Below are 20,922 nucleotides of genomic sequence, written 5' to 3'. Positions count from 1 at the left end.
TCGTTCTAGTTATCACCAATTACGCGTTAAAGAGACTGATATTCCGAAAACCTTTTCCCGTACCCGTCATGGTCACTACGAACTTCTTGTTATGCCGTTCGGATTAACCCACGCACCTGTTGTGTCATGGACCTCATGAACCGTGTGTGTAGACCCTATCTGGACAAATTCGTTATTGTGTTCATCGATGATATCCTCATTTATTTCAAGAGTGATCAAGAGCACGAAGAGCATTCGAAGTTAGTGCTTGATTTGTTAAGAAAAGAAGAGCTGTACGCTAAGTTCTCTAAGTGTGCTTTCTGATTAAGAGAAGTTCAATTCCTTGGACACATTGTTAGTAAGAAGGGAATCCAAGTTAATCCTGCCAAGATTGAGGCAATTAAGAAGTGGGAAATTCCGAAGACTCCCACTCAGATTTTTCAGTTTCTAGGGTTGGCAGGATACTATAGAAGGTTCATTCAAGAATTCTCTCGTATAGCGAAACCTCTCACTGTTTTAATGCACAAGGGGAAGAAGTATGAGTGGAAGGATGAACAAGAGACTGCTTTTCAGACTTTGAAGAAGAAGTTGACTACCACTCTGATATTGTCCCTACCTGAGGGTAATGATGATTCTATTGTTTATTGTGATGCATTGTGTCAGGGCTTTGGTTGTGTTGATATACAGTAAAAGAAAGTCATTGTGTACGCGTCATGTCAGTTGAAGATGCACGAACAGAATTATACGACCTATGATTTAGAATTGGGAGTTGTTGTGTTTGCACTTAAGATTTAGAGACATTATTTGTATGGGGTCAAAAGTACAGTGTACACTGATCACAAAAGTGTTCAGCACATTCTTGATCAAAAACTAAATAGGAGGCAACGTAGATGGGTTGAGACGTCGATGATTATGATTGCAAACTTCTGTATCTTCTAAGGAAGGCCAATGTTATGGCCGATGCGTTAAGTCGTAAAGAGAGGGCTGAACCTCGCAGGTTTAGGGCCTTGAATATGATAATTCGAACCAACCTCACAAGGCAGATTCTTGAGGCACAACAAGAAGCCTTGAAGGAGGAGAATTTTGTGAATGAGAAAGTCAGAGGTATAGCTAAGAAGTTTGAGGTACGGACCGATGGTACTCAGTATTTTGCGGGACGTCTTTGGGTTCCAAAGTTTGGTGATCTGCGACAACTTGGTTTAGATGAGGCTCATAAGTCTAGGTACTCTATTCATCCTGGTTCAGGAAAGATGTATCATGATCTTAAGGAGCTGCATTGGTGGCCTAACTTGAAAGCTGATGTGGCTAAGTGTTTGACCTGTGCTAAGTTTAAATCTGAACATCAGAAACCGTCTGGACTTTTGGTGCAACCTGAGATTCCCGAGTGGAAGTGGGAAGGTATTACAATAGACTTTATTACGGAGTTACCGATAGTTGTGGGTGGTTATGATACGATTTGGGTGATTGTTGATCGACTCACAAAGTTAGCTCATTTCTTGCCGATTAAGGAAACAGATTCGATGGAGAAGCTTACTCGTTTTTATTTGAAGGAGATTGTTTCAAGACATGGTGTTCCTGTATCTATTATTTCAGACCGAGACAGTCGATTTACATCGAGGTTTTGGCAATCCTTACAGGAAGCTTTGGGAACAAAATTGGATATGAGCATCGCTTATTATCCACAGTCGGATGGTCAGAGTGAAAGGACCATTCAAACGTTAGAAGACATGTTGCGAGCGTGCGTTATTGATTTTGGAAATGGTTGGGATAGATATTTGCCGCTGACTGAATTTTCTTATAATAACAGCTATCACGCAAGTATTAAAGCCGCACCTTTTGAAGCTCTGTATGGTAGAAAGTGTAGGTCTCCTATCTGTTGGAATGAGGTTGGGGATGCTCAACTCACAGGCCCAAAAATTATTCATGAGACTACCGAGAAGATTGTACAGATTAAGGAAAGGTTAAGAACCGCCAGAAGTCGGCAAAAGAGTTACGCCGATATTAGAAGGAAAGATATAGAATTTCAAGTTGGTGGCCATGTTATGTTGAAGGTATCACCTTGGAAAGGTGTGGTACGATTGGTAAAAGGGGAAAGTTGAATCCTCATTTTGTTGGACCGTTTGAGATTATCGAAAGAATTGGACCTATGTCTTATCGTTTGAAATTGCTACAAGAAATCAGTGCTATTCATGACGTTTTTCATGTATCGAATTTGAAGAAGTGTTTGGCCGAGGCCGATTAAACTATTCCGCTTGATGAACTCCATGTTGATAAACAACTCCATTTTATTGAGGAGCCTATTGAGATTATAGATCGAGAGGTTAAAACTCTTAAGCAAAGTAGAATTCCTATCGTCCGAGTTAGATGGAATGCCAGACGCGGTCCCGAGTTCACTTGAAAGCGTGAAGATCAGATGAGGCATAAGTACCCGCATTTGTTCTCAGATGTCGAGTCAACCCCTGCACCTGCTTAAATTTTGGGATGAAATTTCCATAACGGGAAGGTACTGTCACGACCCTACTTTTTTCGTTATCTTTTACCATTTATTATTTAACGTCTGTTAATTGTTATTCATGCCACGTCATTTCTATGACCTATACTATTATTTTAGTAATAACATATTAATTATTATGTGATATGTGAATATTTGTATTCATATTTTAAATCGTACGTTTCTACGTATCGTGGATTTCTGTCCGGCGAATCTTTTCGATTTTCAAACCAACGGTCAAAATTTTGGGATTTTTAAATCCAAATTATTTTAAATATGATATTTTGATGTCATGTGATTATATATAGTGTTTATATATTTTATTCGTGGCTTATTTGTTATCTCTCCGAATAATTAATCGCGTAGCCGTGTTTTCACGAATCGGGATCCATTCGGGCTTTCGGGCCACAAGCTTTTCCACTTGACATCATGATGGGACAAAAATGGCCCACCCTTGTGCTAGGTTTGGCCGAAATCCTTAAGGGGAGGGGGGCATTGTGACAACTTTTGAAATTTGGGATTACATGAGCTAATTAGGTCATACTACTTCATTTTTACCTAAAAATTCTTTTCTCCCTTTCCCTTTTCTCTCTAGGCCATCCCCTTTCACCATCATCATCATCAAATCAAGCTTGGATCATAGGGCTTTTTATATAATCGGATTGCTCTCGTTCTTCTCTACGCGTTCATGTAAATCAATTCTTGATTAGGGTATAAACCCTTACCCTAGATCTTTCAATTTAAATTATTTTTACTGATTTTATATGTATGATGATGTTATAGTACTTGTGTATGATTGTATTGTTGTTATTATGTGTTGAAATACTCGATTTCATATGTTTTCGGTTTGATAAATTTTGGACAGCATCTTGTTTGATCATTTCTGTAAATGTAACTGATGTAGATGTTAAATTAAAGTGTCTAGATGTGTTCCTCTCATCAAGACATCAATTTTAGACTCCGGATTCATGTTATTTCGATTCCCAGAACATAAGATATGATTAAAATGGTGATTTATTGAAATCAAAACCTAAAAACGAATTGTTCAAGGTTTGGTACAACTTTGTGACCAATTTTGGAGTCTTTAGGGTGTACTTGTGTGTTAGGATTGATGATTGGATGAACTTTCATGTTCGGGCCATCGAAATCCGAGCCACGAATCACCCGTTATGACTAAAACATGTTTTGAACGGATTAAAGCTCCAAATTGATTAATGGCTGTTGGTCACGACTTGGTGGCTATTCTTGGGATGTTCTTGAGTACACTAATGTGTCGGGTAGGTTGGTTAGGCAAAGATATATATAAGACTCGCCGAAAACTGATTCCCGGGACTCAAGTTATGACCCGATGAACTTTTAATTAAAACTTATGGTTATAACATATAACTTATGATATAAACATTGATTTTCATTTTTATTATATTACTTATGATATAAAAATGATTAATTTAATTTAAGACTTATGATATACATATTTATTATATCATTTACTAATTACTTTTTTGATTAATGAAACTTTAATTAAACTTATGATTAATAATACTTTTATTATTAATGAGAAATACTTATGGTAAGTATTAAACTTATGTTATGAGATTATTATAATAAGACTTATAATAAGGATTAATTAATTATTTAATTATTATAAGTTTTAGTTATTATTTAATTATAATATAATTATTAAATACTTATGATTTAATGATTATATTTAGAAACTTATGATATGGTTAATAATTCATTATTAATATTTATGATATGATAAAAAACTTATTATTAATTAAAAATACTTATATTATGATTAATATTTAATTAATTAATTAAATACTTATGTTATATTAATTATATCATTTAAACTTATGTTAACTTTAATAATTCAATTTAATTTAATTAAACTTATGATATGACATGATTATACATATATGACTTTAAATAACATTATAACTTATATTATTAATATAATTTACACTTTAAAATTCAATGTTGACTATGTTTGACCAAGGTTGACTTTTGAGTTGACTTTCGATTGACTTTGACTTTCAGTTGACTTTTGTTGACTTTCTAATTAAGGAAACTTTCCTAACTTATAAACTTTCCAAAAATAGCAACTTTCTAAAAATAGAAACTTTCCAAAAATAAAAACTTTTCTAAAATAGAAACTTTCCAAAAATGGAAACCTGCTAAAAATAGAAACTTTCTAAAAATAGAAAGTAAGTGTCTTTACGCTGTTCTGATCAAATCGGAGCATGTTGAGTGTTGTTCTATGTTTACTTGCAACAAGTACTATAGCTATCATACTAAGACTTGACCTAAGTTAGTTATTTATATCGACCTGCTTTATTTATAGGTCGCCGTTGTGGTCATTCTTGATCACTTTACTTCGTTTGATGTTCGTTTTTTGTGTGGTTACTTCATTTGCTTTAAGGTGAGTTATAGTCCCATTTTTCTATTTTATATCTTTTGGGATGAGAATATATGCATTTTATTTTTTTATATTGGACATAAGTGGAAGTTGGTTTAAGTTATTCATTGTGAGTTGAACGAAAATATTTCCTAGTCTGGTAACTGTAATCACTAGTTTCTACTGGTAAACGCGAATCCTATGGATAGATCTATCAAGTTTGACAACCCCATTTCGTGCTAGTCGCGCTAGTAATTTTTGGAGACGGAATGTATTAGTACTTCGTAATTATTTGAAGATGCACATGTTCAGTGTATATTGTGTTTGGTAAGGGTGGAATTGGTTAAGTGGTTACCAGGTGGCTCACGGGTTAATGGAATAATGTTTTATATGTTTTCGATCATATAATTTTTGTGGTCCAAAATAAGGCTTTATGTTTTCAAACATAAATTTTTACGGTTTAAATTAAATATTGTTTGCAATATTAAACCTATAATTCACTCAATATTTTTGTTGACAGTTACTCGCATGTTTTATTCTTAGGTTCATGATTGATTGCTTCCGCTGTGCTTAGAGAGTCTGCATATTTACGATGCAACTTTTGTCAAACATTAACTTGCATTCTATTTTGATACATTAAATTGTGGGTGTTTGTTGACTTTGTTTTGGTCAACTTTTGATTAAGTATTTATGTATGGTTTTTCTACACTTACATATTTTGGTAGGATTCTTTTATAGGAAATTATTTTTAAATAAAGAATGCAAGGTTATTTATTAACTTCATTTATTATTATGATCAAGCTATGGGATCAAGATAACGATGGTCGTCAAGTGTACTCTGACGGGTCGTTAAACCTATTTTCAAAACAAGATGCTAAACCACAATTAATCCGTTGGATCTTACTGTTACAAGAGTTCGATATTGAAATCCGAGACAAAATGGGAGCAGAAAATCTCGCCGCTGATCATCTTTCTCGCCTTGAAAATCCTGAATTAGAAGTTCTAAATGAATCAACCATACAAGATAACTTTCCTGATGAATATCTCTTGCAAATCGATTATAGTGAAATTTCATGGTTTGCAGAGTTTGCAAACTACTTAGTAAGTGGATTCCTTGAAAAATGGTTGTCGTACCAAAAACGAAAGAAATTCTTTATTGATATAAAACGCTATTTTTAGGAGGATCCACATTTATTTAAGAGATGTCCCGATGAAATAATATGCCGATGCGTAATCGTAGATGAAGCTAGTCAAATTTTAAACCATTGTCACACAGGACCAACAGGAGGGCATTATGTGAAATGTCCTGTTCTTATTGATTAAAAACGTTCCATATTAATTGATTTCGTTGCGAGGTTTTGACCTCTATATGAGACGTTTTTCAAAGACTGCATTCATTTTTAAAACAAACCATAACCTTTATTTCATAGATAAAGGTTTTAAAAAGCTTTACGTAGATTATCAAATAATGATAATCTAAAATATCCTGTTTACACACGACCATTACATAATGGTTTACAATACAAATATGTTACAACAAAATAAGTTTCTTGAATGCAGTTTTTACACAATATCATACAAGCATGGACTCCAAATCTCGTCCTTATTTAAGCATGCGACAGCGGAAGCTCTTAATAATCACCTGAGAATAAACATGCTTAAAACGTCAACAAAAATGTTGGTGAGTTATAGGTTTAACCTATATATATCAAATCATAATAATAGACCACACGATTTCATATTTCAATACACATCCCATACATAGAGATAAAAATCATTCATATGGTGAACACCTGGTAACCGACATTAACAAGATGCATATATAAGAATATCCCCATCATTCCGGGACACCCTTCGGATATGATATAAATTTCGAAGTACTAAAGCATCCGGTACTTTGGATGGGGTTTGTTAGGCCCAATAGATCTATCTTTAGGATTCGCGTCAATTAGGGTGTCTGTTCCCTAATTCTTAGATTACCAGACTTAATAAAAAGGGGCATATTCGATTTCGATAATTCAACCATAGAATGTAGTTTCACGTACTTGTGTCTATTTTGTAAATCATTGATAAAACCTGCATGTATTCTCATCTCAAAAATATTAGATTTTAAAAGTGGGACTATAACTCACTTTCACAGATTTTTACTTCGACGGGAAGTAAGACTTGGCCACTGGTTGATTCACGAACCTATAACAATATATACATATATATCAAAGTATGTTCAAAATATATTTACAACACTTTTAATATATTTTGATGTTTTAAGTTTATTAAGTCAGCTGTCCTCGTTAGTAACCTACAACTAGTTGTCCACAGTTAGATGTACAGAAATAAATCGATAAATATTATTTTGAATCAATCCATGACCCAGTGTATACGTATCTCAGTATTGATCACAACTCAAACTATATATATTTTGGAATCAACCTCAACCCTGTATAGCTAACTCCAACATTCACATATAGAGTGTCTATGGTTGTTCCGAAATATATATAGATGTGTCGACATGATAGGTCGAAACATTGTATACGTGTCAATGGTATCTCAAGATTACATAATATACAATACAAGTTGATTAAGTTATGGTTGGAATAGATTTGTTACCAATTTTCACGTAGCTAAAATGAGAAAAATTATCCAATCTTGTTTTACCCATAACTTCTTCATTTTAAATCCGTTTTGAGTGAATCAAATTGCTATAGTTTCATATTGAACTCTATTTTATGAATCTAAACAGAAAAAGTATAGGTTTATAGTCGGAAAAATAAGTTACAAGTCATTTTTTTAAAGGTAGTCATTTCAGTCGAAAGAACGACGTCTAGATGACCATTTTAGAAAACATACTTCCACTTTGAGTTTAATCATAATTTTTAGATATAGTTTCATGTTCATAATAAAAATCATTTTCTCAGAATAACAACTTTTAAATCAAAGTTTATCATAGTTTTTAATTAACTAACCCAAAACAGCCCGCGGTGTTACTACGATGGCGTAAATCCGGTTTTACGATGTTTTTCGTGTTTCCAGGTTTTAAATCATTAAGCTAGAATATCATATAGATATAGAACATATGTTTAGTTGATTTAAAAGTCAAGTTAGAAGGATTAACTTTTGTTTGCGAACAAGTTTAGAATTAACTAAACTATGTTCTAGTGATTACAAGTTTAAACCTTCGAATAAGATAGCTTTATATGTATGAATCGAATGATGTTATGAACATCATTACTACCTTAAGTTCCTTGGATAAACCTACTGGAAAAGAGAAAAATGGATCTAGCTTCAACGGATCCTTGGATGGCTCGAAGTTCTTGAAGCAGAATCATGACACGAAAACAAGTTCAAGTAAGATCATCACTTGAAATAAGATTGTTATAGTTATAGAAATTGAACCAAAGTTTAAATATGACTATTACCTTGTATTAGAATGATAACCTACTGTAAGAAACAAAGATTTCTTGAGGTTGGATGATCACCTTACAAGATTGGAAGTGAGTTAGCAAACTTGAAAGTATTCTTGATTTTATGTAACTAGAACTTGTAGAATTTATGAAGAACACTTAGAACTTGAAGATAGAACTTGAGAGAGATCAATTAGATGAAGAAAATTGAAGAATGAAAGTGTTTGTAGGTGTATTTGGTCGTTGGTGTATGGATTAGATATAAAGGATATGTAATTTTGTTTTCATGTAAATAAGTCATGAATGATTACTCATATTTTTGTTATTTTATGAGATATTTCATGCTAGTTGCCAAATGATGGTTCCCACATGTGTTAGGTGACTCACATGGGCTGCTAAGAGCTGATCATTGGAGTGTATATACCAATAGTACATACATCCAAAAGTTGTGTATTGTACGAGTACGAATACAGGTGCATACGAGTAGAATTGTTGATGAAACTGAACGAGGATGTAATTGTAAGCATTTTTGTTAAGTAGAAGTATTTTGATAATTGTATTGAAGTCTTTCAAAAGTGTATAAATACATATTAAAACACTACATGTATATACATTTTAACTGAGTCGTTAAGTCATCGTTAGTCGTTACATGTAAGTGTTGTTTTGAAACCTTTAGGTTAACGATCTTGTTAAATGTTGTTAACCCAATGTTTATAATATCAAATGAGATTTTAAATTATTATATTATCATGATATTATCATGTATGAATATCTCTTAATATGATATATATACATTAAATGTCTTTACAACGATAATCGTTACATATATTATATGTCTCGTTTAAAAATCATTAAGTTAGTAGTCTTGTTTTTACATATGTAGTTCATTGTTAATATACTTAATGATATGTTTACTTATCATAGTATCATGTTAACTATATATATATCGATATATATATGTCATCATATAGTTTTTACAAGTTTTAACGTTCGTGAATCACCGGTCAACTTGGGTGGTCAATTGTCTATATGAAACATATTTCAATTAATCAAGTCTTAACAAGTTTGATTGCTTAACATGTTGGAAACATTTAATCATGTAAATATCAATCTCAATTAATATATATAAACATGGAAAAGTTCGGGTCACTACAGTACCTACCCGTTAAATAAATTTCGTCCCGAAATTTTAAGCTGTTGAAGGTGTTGACGAATCTTCTGGAAATAGATGCGGGTATTTCTTCTTCATCTGATCTTCACGCTCCCAGGTGAACTCGGGTCCTCTACGAGCATTCCATCGAACCTTAACAATTGGTATCTTGTTTTGCTTAAGTCTTTTAACCTTACGATCCATTATTTCGACGGGTTCTTCGATGAATTGGAGTTTTTCGTTGATTTGGATTTCATCTAACGGAATAGTGAGATCTTCTTTAGCAAAACATTTCTTCAAATTCGAGACTTGGAAATTGTTATGTACAATCGCAAGTTGTTGAGGTAACTCAAGTCGGTAAGCTACTGGTCCGACACGATCAATAATCTTGAATGGTCCAATATACCTTGGATTTAATTTCCCTCGTTAACAAATCGAACAACGCCTTTCCAAGGTGCAACTTTAAGCATGACCATCTCTCCAATTTCAAATTCTATATCTTTTCAACTTTGGGCGGTTTTCAACCGTTGTTGAATTTGGATGATCTTCTCGGTAGTTTCTTGTATAATCTCTGGACCCGTAATCTGTCTATCCCCCACTTCACTCCAACAAATCAGAGACCTGCACTTTCTACCATAAAGTTCTTCAAACGGCTTCATCTCAATGCTTGAATGGTAGCTGTTGTTGTAGGAAAATTCTGCTAATGGTAGATGTCGATCCCAACTGTTTCCGAAATCAATAACACATGCTCGTAGCATGTCTTCAAGCGTTTGTATTGTCCTTTCACTCTGCCCATCAGTTTGTGGATGATAGGCAGTACTCATGTCTAGACGAGTTCCTAATGCTTGCTGTAATGTCTGCCAGAATGTTGAAATAAATCTGCCATCCCTATCAGAGATAATAGAGATTGGTATTCCATGTCTGGAGACGACTTCCTTCAAATAAAGTCGTGCTAACTTCTCCATCTTGTCATCTTCTCTTATTGGCAGGAAGTGTGCTGATTTGGTGAGACGATCAACTATTACCCAAATAGTATCAAAACCACTTGCAGTCCTTGGTAATTTAGTGATGAAATCCATGGTAATGTTTTCCCATTTCCATTCCGGGATTTCGGGTTGTTGAAGTAGACCTGATGGTTTCTGATGCTCAGCTTTGACCTTAGAACACGTCAAACATTCTCCTACGTATTTAGCAACATCGGCTTTCATACCCGGCCACCAAAAATGTTTCTTGAGATCCTTGTACATCTTCCCCGTTCCAGGATGTATTGAGTATCTGGTTTTATGAGCTTCTCTAAGTACCATTTCTCTCATATCTCCAAATTTTGGTACCCAAATCCTTTCAGCCCTATACCGGGTTCCGTCTTCCCGAATATTAAGATGCTTCTCCGATCCTTTGGGTATTTCATCCTTTAAATTTCCCTTTTTTAAAACTCCTTGTTGCGCCTCCTTTATTTGAGTAGTAAGGTTATTATGAATCATTATATTCATAGATTTTACTCGAATGGGTTCTCTGTCCTTCCTGCTCAAGGCATCGGCTACCACATTTGCCTTCCCTGGGTGGTAACGAATCTCAAAGTCGTAATCATTCAATAATTCAATCCACCTACGCTGCCTCATATTCAGTTGTTTCTGATTAAATATGTGTTGAAGACTTTTGTGGTCGGTATATATAATACTTTTGACCCCATATAAGTAGTGCCTCCAAGTCTTTAATGCAAAAACAACCACGCCTAATTCCAAATCATGCGTCGTATAATTTTGTTCGTAAATCTTCAATTGTCTAGATGCATAAGCAATCACCTTCGTTCGTTGCATTAATACACAATCGAGACCTTGCTTTGATGCGTCACAATAAATCACAAAATCATCATTCCCTTCAGGCAATGACAATATAGGTGCCGTAGTTAGCTTTTTCTTCAATAACTGAAACGCTTTCTCTTGTTCATCATTCCATTCAAATTTCTTCCCTTTATGCGTTAATGCAGTCAGGGGTTTTGCTATTCTGGAAAAGTCTTGGATGAACCTTCTGTAGTAACCAGCTAGTCCTAAAAACTGGCGTATGTGTTTCGGAGTTTTCGGGGTTTCCCACTTTTCAACAGTTTCTATCTTTGCCGGATCCACCTTAATACCTTCTTTGTTCACTATGTGACCGAGGAATTGAACTTCTTCCAACCAAAATGCACACTTTGAAAACTTAGCGTACAATTCTTCCTTCCTCAATACTTCTAACACCTTTCTCAAATGTTCACCGTGTTCTTGGTCATTCTTTGAGTAAATAAGTATGTCATCAATGAAAACAATGACAAACTTGTCAAGGTATGGTCCACACACTCGGTTCATAAGGTCCATGAACACAGCTGGTGCATTAGTTAAACCAAATGGCACGACCATAAACTCGTAATGACCGTAACGTGTTCTGAAAGCAGTCTTTGGAATATCATCTTCTTTCACCCGCATTTGATAATACCCGGAACGTAAGTCAATCTTTGAATAAACAGACGAGCCTTGTAGTTGATCAAATAAGTCGTCGATTCTCGGTAGTGGGTAGCGGTTCTTGATGGTAAGTTTGTACAACTCTCGGTAGTCGATACACAACCTGAATGTACCATCTTTCTTCTTGACAAACAAAACAGGAGCTCCCCACGGTGATGTGCTTGGTCGAATGAAACCACGCTCTAAAAGTTCTTGTAATTGGCTTTGCAGTTCTTTCATCTCGCTGGGTGCGAGTCTGTAAGGAGCACGAGCTATTGGTGCAGCTCCTGGTACAAGATCTATTTGAAATTCAACGGATCGATGTGGGGGTAATCCCGGTAATTCTTTCGGAAATACATCGGGAAATTCTTTTGCAATGGGAATATCATTGATGCTCTTTTCTTCAGTTTGTACTTTCTTGACGTGTGCTAGAACAGCATAGCAACCTTTTCTTATTAGTTTTTGTGCCTTCAAATTACTAATAAGATGTAGCTTCGTGTTGCCCTTTTCTCCGTACACCATTAAGGGTTTTCCTTTTTCTCGTATAATGTGAATTGCATTTTTGTAACAAACGATCTCTGCTTTCACTTCTTTCAACCAGTCCATACCGATTATCACATCAAAACTCCCTAACTCTACTGGTATCAAATCAATCTTAAATGTTTCGCTAACCAGTTTAATTTCTCGATTCCGACATATATTATCTGCTGAAATTAATTTACCGTTTGATAATTCGAGTAAAAATTTACTATCCAACGGCGTCAATGGACAACTTAATTTAGCACAAAAATCTCTACTCATATAGCTTCTATCCGCACCCGAATCAAATAAAACGTAAGCAGATTTATTGTCAATAAGAAACGTACCCGTAACAAGCTCCGGGTCTTCCTGTGCCTCTGCCGCATTAATATTGAAAACTCTTCCGCGGCCTTGTCCATTCGTGTTCTCCTGGTTCGGGCAATTTCTAATAATGTGGCCCGGTTTTCCACATTTATAACAAACTACATTGGCATAACTTGCTCCGACACTACTTGCTCCGCCATTACTCGTTCCGACACCACTTGTTCCTTTCGTTCTATTAACCCCTGGTCCGTAGACCTCACACTTCGCCGCGCTATGACCATTTCTTTTACACTTGTTGTAAAATTTGGTGCAGAACCCCGAGTGATACTTTTCACACCTTTGGCATAGCTGCTTCTGATTGTTGTTGTTGTTGCAGTTGTTATTGTTGTTGGGATGATTGTTGTAGTTGCTGTTGTTGTTGTTGTTGTTGTTGTTGTTGGGCCGTTTGTTGTAGTTGCGATTGATGTTGCGATTGTTGGGATAATTGTTGCGATTGCTGTTGTTGTTGTATTGGTGATTCTTATCACCGTTTTCCTCCCACTTTCTTTTGACTTGCTTCACATTGGCCTCTTCAGCAGTCTGTTCTTTAATTCTTTCTTCAATCTGGTTCACTAGTTTGTGAGCCATTCTACATGCCTGTTGTATGGAGGCGGGCTCGTGTGAACTTATATCTTCTTGGATTCTTTCCGGTAATCCTTTCACAAACGCGTCGATCTTCTCTTCCTCATCTTCGAATGCTCTCGGACACAATAGGCACAATTCTGTGAATCATCTTTCGTACGTGGTAATATCAAATCCTTGGGTTCGTAACCTTCTAAGTTCTGTCTTGAGCTTATTGACCTCGGTTCTGGGACGGTACTTCTCGTTCATCAAGTGCTTGAATGCTGACCACGGTAGTGCGTACGCATCGTCTTATCCCACTTGCTCTAGATAGGTATTCCACCATGTTAACGCAGAACCTGTGAAGGTATGCGTAGCATACTTCACTTTGTCCTCTTCAGTACAAGCGTACTTCACTTTGTCCTCTTCAGTACACTTACTTATGGCAAACACCGATTCGACCTTCTCGGTCCACCGTTTCAATCCGATCGGTCCTTCGGTTCCATCAAATTCCAAAGGTTTGCAGGCAGTGAATTCTTTGTAGGTGCATCCTACACGATATCCTGTACTGCTGGATCCAAGGTTATTGTTGGTATGTAGCGCAGCCTGTACTGTGGCTATGTTTGAAGCTAGAAAAGTACGGAATTCCTCTTCATTCATATTCACGGTGTGTCGAGTAGTCGGTGCCATTTCCTTCAAAATAGTCAAATGGAACAAGTTAATCATACAGAATAGTAAGAGTAGTTAATAGTATTTCGTAGCATAATATGAACTCATTTATAAAAGCTTTTTCTTCATATTAGCGTTTTATAAGTTTAAATTCGGGTAGTACCTACCCGTTAAGTTCATACTTAGTAGCTAATATACAATTCAACTACTACAATTCTATATGAAAAACTGATTATAATAATATTTCGCGTTCAAACTTTTACACAATATTTTACAAACTTACAATACCGCTTATTTTACATATAGCATGAAATATAGCACCCATTAAATTTGATACAAGATGGTTGTGAAGATAATTCTAGCTAGTACACAAGTCGTTCAGCAAAGGCAATAAAGACACGTAATTCATACGTCCAAAAACAAGTCATGCATTCTGGTTTTACTAGGATTACTTCCCATCCTTGGTCTTGTGGAACATAACCATTATGGCTGTTGATAAGACAACGTGTTGTAACGTCGTCAAAGGGACGAGGGTTACGTAATGTCCAACAGTCCCGTAACAATCTAAAAACCTCATTTCTTACCCCAATTACCGACTCCGTCACTTGTGGAAACGTTTTGTTTAATAGTTGTAGCCCGATGTTCTTGTTCTCACTTTGGTGAGAAGCGAATATTACTAATCCGTAAGCATAACATGCTTCTTTATGTTGCATGTTAGCCGCTTTTTCTAAATCACGAAGTCCAATATTCGAATATATTGAGTCAAAATAATTTCTTAACCCATTGCGTAAAATAGCATTTGGGTTCCCCGCAATATATGCGTCAAAGTAAACACATCGTAACTTATGGATTTCCCAATGTGATATCCCCCATCTTTCGAACGAAAGCCTTTTATAAACCAAGGCATTCTTGGAACGTTCTTCGAATGTCTTACAAACTGATCTCACCTTAAATAGTTGTGCCGAAGAATTCTGACCGACTCTAGACAAGATTTCATCAATCATGTCTCCGGGTAGGTCTCTTAAAATATTGGGTTGTCTATCCATTTTGTGTTTTTAAACTGTAAAATAGACAAGAGTTAGATTCATAAAAAAAAATACTTATTAATACAAGCAATTTTTACATATATCATAAAGCATAAGCACACTATATTACATATATTACACCACACGAATACAACTATCTTATTCCGACTCGCTTGTTTCTTCTTCTTTGGTTTTGGTTCAATTTGCCAAGTTTCTAGGGATATATGATGTTCCCCTAATACGAGCCGTCGTTTTCCACATTGGTTTAGAAAAACCTGGTGGTTTAGAGGTTCCCGGGTCATTGTTACAACTTAAGGACTTCGGGGGTTGACGATACATATAAAGTTCATCGGGGTTGGAATTAGATTTCTCTATTTTTATGCCCTTTCCCTTATTATTTTCTTTTGCCTTTTTAAATTCAGTTGGGGTAATTTCTATAACATCATCGGAATTCTCGTCGGAATCCGATTCATCGGAGAATTGGTAATCCTCCCAATATTTTGCTTCCTTGGCGGAAACACCATTGACCATAATTAACCTTGGTCGGTTGGTTGAGGATTTTCTTTTACTTAACCATTTTATTATTTCCCCCACCGGTTCTATTTCTTCATCCGGTTCCGATTCTTCTTCCGGTTCCGATTCTTCTTCCGGTTCCGACTCTTCTTCCGGTTCCTCTTCGGGAACTTGTGAATCAGTCCATGAATCATTCCAATTTACATTTGACTCTTCATTATTCTTAGGTGAGTCAATAGGACTTGTTCTAGAGGTAGACATCTATCACATAATATCAAACGCGTTAAGAGATTAATATATCACATAATATTCACATGTTAAAAATATATAGTTTCCAACAAAATTTGTTAAGCAATCATTTTTCAAGTAAACACGGTCGAAGTCCAGACTCACTAATGCATCCTAACAAACTCGATAAGACACACTAATGCAAAATTATGGTTCTCTAAGACCAACGCTCGGATACCAACTGAAATGTCCCGTTCTTATTGATTAAAAACGTTCCATATTAATTGATTTCGTTGCGAGGTTTTGACCTCTATATGAGACGTTTTTCAAAGACTGCATTCATTTTTAAAACAAACCATAACCTTTATTTCATAGATAAAGGTTTTAAAAAGCTTTACGTAGATTATCAAATAATGATAATCTAAAATATCCTGTTTACACACGACCATTACATAATGGTTTACAATACAAATATGTTACAACAAAATAAGTTTTTTGAATGCAGTTTTTACACAATATCATACAAGCATGGACTCCAAATCTCGTCCTTATTTAAGTATGCGACAGCGGAAGCTCTTAATAATCACCTGAGAATAAACATGCTTAAAACGTCAACAAAAATGTTGGTGAGTTATAGGTTTAACCTATATATATCAAATCATAATAATAGACCACAAGATTTCATATTTCAATACACATCCCATACATAGAGATAAAAATCATTCATATGGTGAACACCTGGTAACCGACATTAACAAGATGCATATATAAGAATATCCCCATCATTCCGGGACACCCTTCGGATATGATATAAATTTCGAAGTACTAAAGCATCCGATACTTTGGATGGGGTTTGTTAGGCCCAATAGATCTATCTTTAGGATTCGCGTCAATTAGGGTGTCTGTTCCCTAATTCTTAGATTACCAGACTTAATAAAAAGGGGCATATTCTATTTCGATAATTCAACCATAGAATGTAGTTTCACGTACTTGTGTCTATTTTGTAAATCATTTATAAAACCTGCATGTATTCTCATCCCAAAAATATTAAATTTTAAAAGTGGGACTATAACTCACTTTCACAGATTTTTACTTCGTCGGGAAGTAAGACTTGGCCACTGGTTGATTCACGAACCTATAACAATATATACATATATATCAAAGTATGTTCAAAATATATTTACAACACTTTTAATATATTTTGATGTTTTAAGTTTATTAAGTCAGCTGTCCTCGTTAGTAACCTACAACTAGTTGTCCACAGTTAGATGTACAGAAATAAATCGATAAATATTATCTTGAATCAATCCATGACCCAGTGTATACGTATCTCAGTATTGATCACAACTCAAACTGTATATATTTTGGAATCAACCTCAACCCTGTATAGCTAACTCCAACATTCACATATAGAGTGTCTATGGTTGTTCCGAAATATATATAGATGTGTCGACATGATAGGTCAAAACATTGTATACGTGTCTATGGTATCTCAAGATTACATAATATACAATACAAGTTGATTAAGTTATGGTTGGAATAGATTTGTTACCAATTTTCACGTAGCTAAAATGAGAAAAATTATCCAATCTTGTTTTACCCATAACTTCTTCATTTTAAATCCGTTTTGAGTGAATCAAATTGCTATGGTTTCATATTGAACTCTATTTTATGAATCTAAACAGAAAAAGTATAGGTTTATAGTCGGAAAAATAAGTTACAAGTCGTTTTTGTAAAGGTAGTCATTTCAGTCGAAAGAACGACGTCTAGATGACCATTTTAGAAAACATACTTCCACTTTGAGTTTAATCATAATTTTTGGATATAGTTTCATGTTCATAATAAAAATCATTTTCTCAGAATAAAAACTTTTAAATCAAAGTTTATCATAGTTTTTAATTAACTAACCCAAAACAGCCCGCGGTGTTACTACGACGGCGTAAATCCGGTTTTACGATGTTTTTCGTGTTTCCAGGTTTTAAATCATTAAGTTAGCATATCATATAGATATAGAACATGTGTTTAGTTGATTTAAAAGTCAATTTAGAAGGATTAACTTTTGTTTGCGAACAAGTTTAGAATTAACTAAACTATGTTCTAGTGATTACAAGTTTAAACCTTCTAAATAAGATAGCTTTATATGTATGAATCGAATGATGTTATGAACATCATTACTACCTTGAGTTCCTTGGATAAACCTACTGGAAAATAGAAAAATGGATCTAGCTTCAACGGATCCTTGGATGGCTCGAAGTTCTTGAAGCAGAATCATGACACGAAAACAAGTTCAAGTAAGATCATCACTTGAAATAAGATTGTTATAGTTATAAAAATTGAACCAAAGTTTAAATATGATTATTACCTTGTATTAGAATGATAACCTACTATAAGAAACAAAGATTTCTTGAGGTTGGATGATCACCTTACAAGATTGGAAGTGAGCTAGCAAACTTGAAAGTATTCTTGATTTTATGTAACTAGAACTTGTAGAATTTATGAAGAACACTTAGAACTTGAAGATAGAACTTGAGAGAGATTAATTAGATGAAGAAAATTGAAGAATTAAAGTGTTTGTAGGTGTTTTTGGTCATTGGTGTATGGATTAGATATAAAGGATATGTAATTTTGTTTTCATGTAAATAAGTCATGAATGATTACTCATATTTTTGTTATTTTATGAGATATTTCATGCTAGTTACCAAATGATGGTTCCCACATGTGTTAGGTGACTCACATGGGCTGCTAAGAGCTGATCATTGGAGTGTATATACCAATAGTACATACATCTAAAAGCTGTGTATTGTACGAGTACGAATACAGGTGCATACGAGTAGAATTGTTGATGAAACTGAACGAGGATGTAATTGTAAGCATTTTTGTTAAGTAGAAGTATTTTGATAAGTGTATTGAAGTCTTTCAAAAGTGTATAAATACATATTAAAACACTACATGTATATACATTTTAACTGAGTCGTTAAGTCATCCTTAGTCGTTACATGCAAGTGTTGTTTTGAAACCTTTAGGTTAACGATCTTGTTAAATGTTGTTAACCCAATGTTTATAATATCAAATGAGATTTTAAATTATTATATTATCATGATATTATCATGTATGAATATCTCTTAATATGATATATATACATTAAATGTCTTTACAACGATAATCGTTACATATATTATATGTCTCGTTTAAAAATCATTAAGTTAGTAGTCTTGTTTTTACATATGTAGTTCATTGTTAATATACTTAATGATATGTTTACTTATCATAGTATCATGTTAACTATATATATCCATATATATGTCATCATATAGTTTTTACAAGTTTTAACGTTCGTGAATCACCGGTCAACTTGGGTGGTCAATTGTCTATATGAAACATATTTCAATTAATCAAGTCTTAACAAGTTTGATTTCTTAACATGTTGGAAACTTTTAATCATGTAAATATCAATCTCAATTAATATATATAAATATGGAAAAGTTCGGGTCACTACATTATGGGCCTCAAATAACAGCAAAGAAAGTCTACGACGCTGGATTCTATTGGCCTTCAATTTTCAAAGACACACACCTTCTTTGTAAATCATGTAATGCATGTTAAAGGGCCGAAAAAATAAGTCAACGTGATGAAATGCCACAAAATGTCATTCAAGTACGTGAAGTATTTGACGTTTGGGGTATTGACTTTATGGGTCCATTTCCAAAATCTCATAATAATCTCTACATTCTCGTGCCATTGATTATGTATCTAAATGGGCAGAAGCACAAGCTCTCCCAATTAACGATGCACGAGTTGTAGTCAACTTCTTAAAATGTCTTTTTGCTAGGTTCGGAACACCGAAAGCTTTAATAAGTGATCGGGGTACTCATTTTTGTAATAATCAACTTTAGAAAGTTCTCAAAAGATATGGAGTTACTCATAAAATCTCAACCGCTTATCATCCACAAACAAGTGGACAAGTTGAAAATACCAACTGAGCATTAAAACGTATTCTAGAGAAAACTGTAGGATCAAATCTAAAGGAGTGGTCCGTAAAATTGGAGGATGCACTTTGGGCTTTTAGAACAGCCTACAAAACTCCAATTGGAACCACACCTTTTAAACTCGTTTACGAAAAAGCATGTCACCTTTCAATAGAAATTGAGCACAAAGCATTTTAGGCTTTGAAGACATGTAATCTTGATTTGCATGAAGCCGGACGTCTACGATTAAGTCAACTAAATGAATTAGAAGAAATAAGACATGATGCATATGAAAATTCATTAATCTATAAGGAAAGAACGAAGAAATGGCATGATAAAAGAATCAGAAGTTCAAAAGAATTTAAGGAATGATACAGAGTTCTTCTTTTCAATTCACGATTCAAGCTATTTCCTGGAAAATTGAAATCAAGATGGTCTGGACCATTTATAGTTAAAAGAGTTTTCCCATACGGAACAATAGAGTTAATAAATTCAAATGGGATTGAATTTAAAGTTAATGGTCACAGTGTTAAACATTACATACATGGTCCGATGGAAGTTGACAATGAAGTTAATCATAATTTCACCACCAAAGAAAACCCGCAGAATGAAACCATAAATATGTTTTCAACGACATATAAAAAACCAAAATTGGAAGATGGGGAGGTTTAAAATTGGAGTGATGAAGAAGAATTTTTATATAAACCTCCCATTCCAAGAAATGAAGAAAAATATGAACAAGAAGTTCAAGTAGAAGTGGAAGAACCAAGAAAAGAGCACCCGAAAAAGGTTAACAAACCAACTTCACCTACTAAAGTGGGAGAGTCAGGTGAATTTATCATTTTTTGCTTGCTTAATAATGGTGCTATGTATAATGGGCTCATAGATTTAGGAGCAAGTGCGAATATTATGCCTCTTTCCTTATACAAAAGATTAGGTGTGGGTAAATTAAGACCAACCAGCATAGTTGTTCAATCATTTGACCTAACCATTAAACATCCGGTTGGAATAGCCAACAATTTATTTGTTAAAGTGGGAAGTTTGACCTTTGTTGCAGATTTCATAGTTACTAATATGGAAGAAGACCTCGATATTCCTCTAATTTTAGGTCGCCCATTTTTAGCAACCACCGAGGCGTTTTTTGATGTAAGAGAGGGTAAAATGACACTTAGGGATGGTGACAAAT

This window comes from Rutidosis leptorrhynchoides, chromosome 1 (assembly GCF_046630445.1).
Source record: "Rutidosis leptorrhynchoides isolate AG116_Rl617_1_P2 chromosome 1, CSIRO_AGI_Rlap_v1, whole genome shotgun sequence".
NCBI lineage: Eukaryota > Viridiplantae > Streptophyta > Magnoliopsida > Asterales > Asteraceae > Rutidosis > Rutidosis leptorrhynchoides.
The sequence above is the reverse complement of the archived record's forward strand: the minus strand, read 5'-3'. Positions refer to the sequence as shown.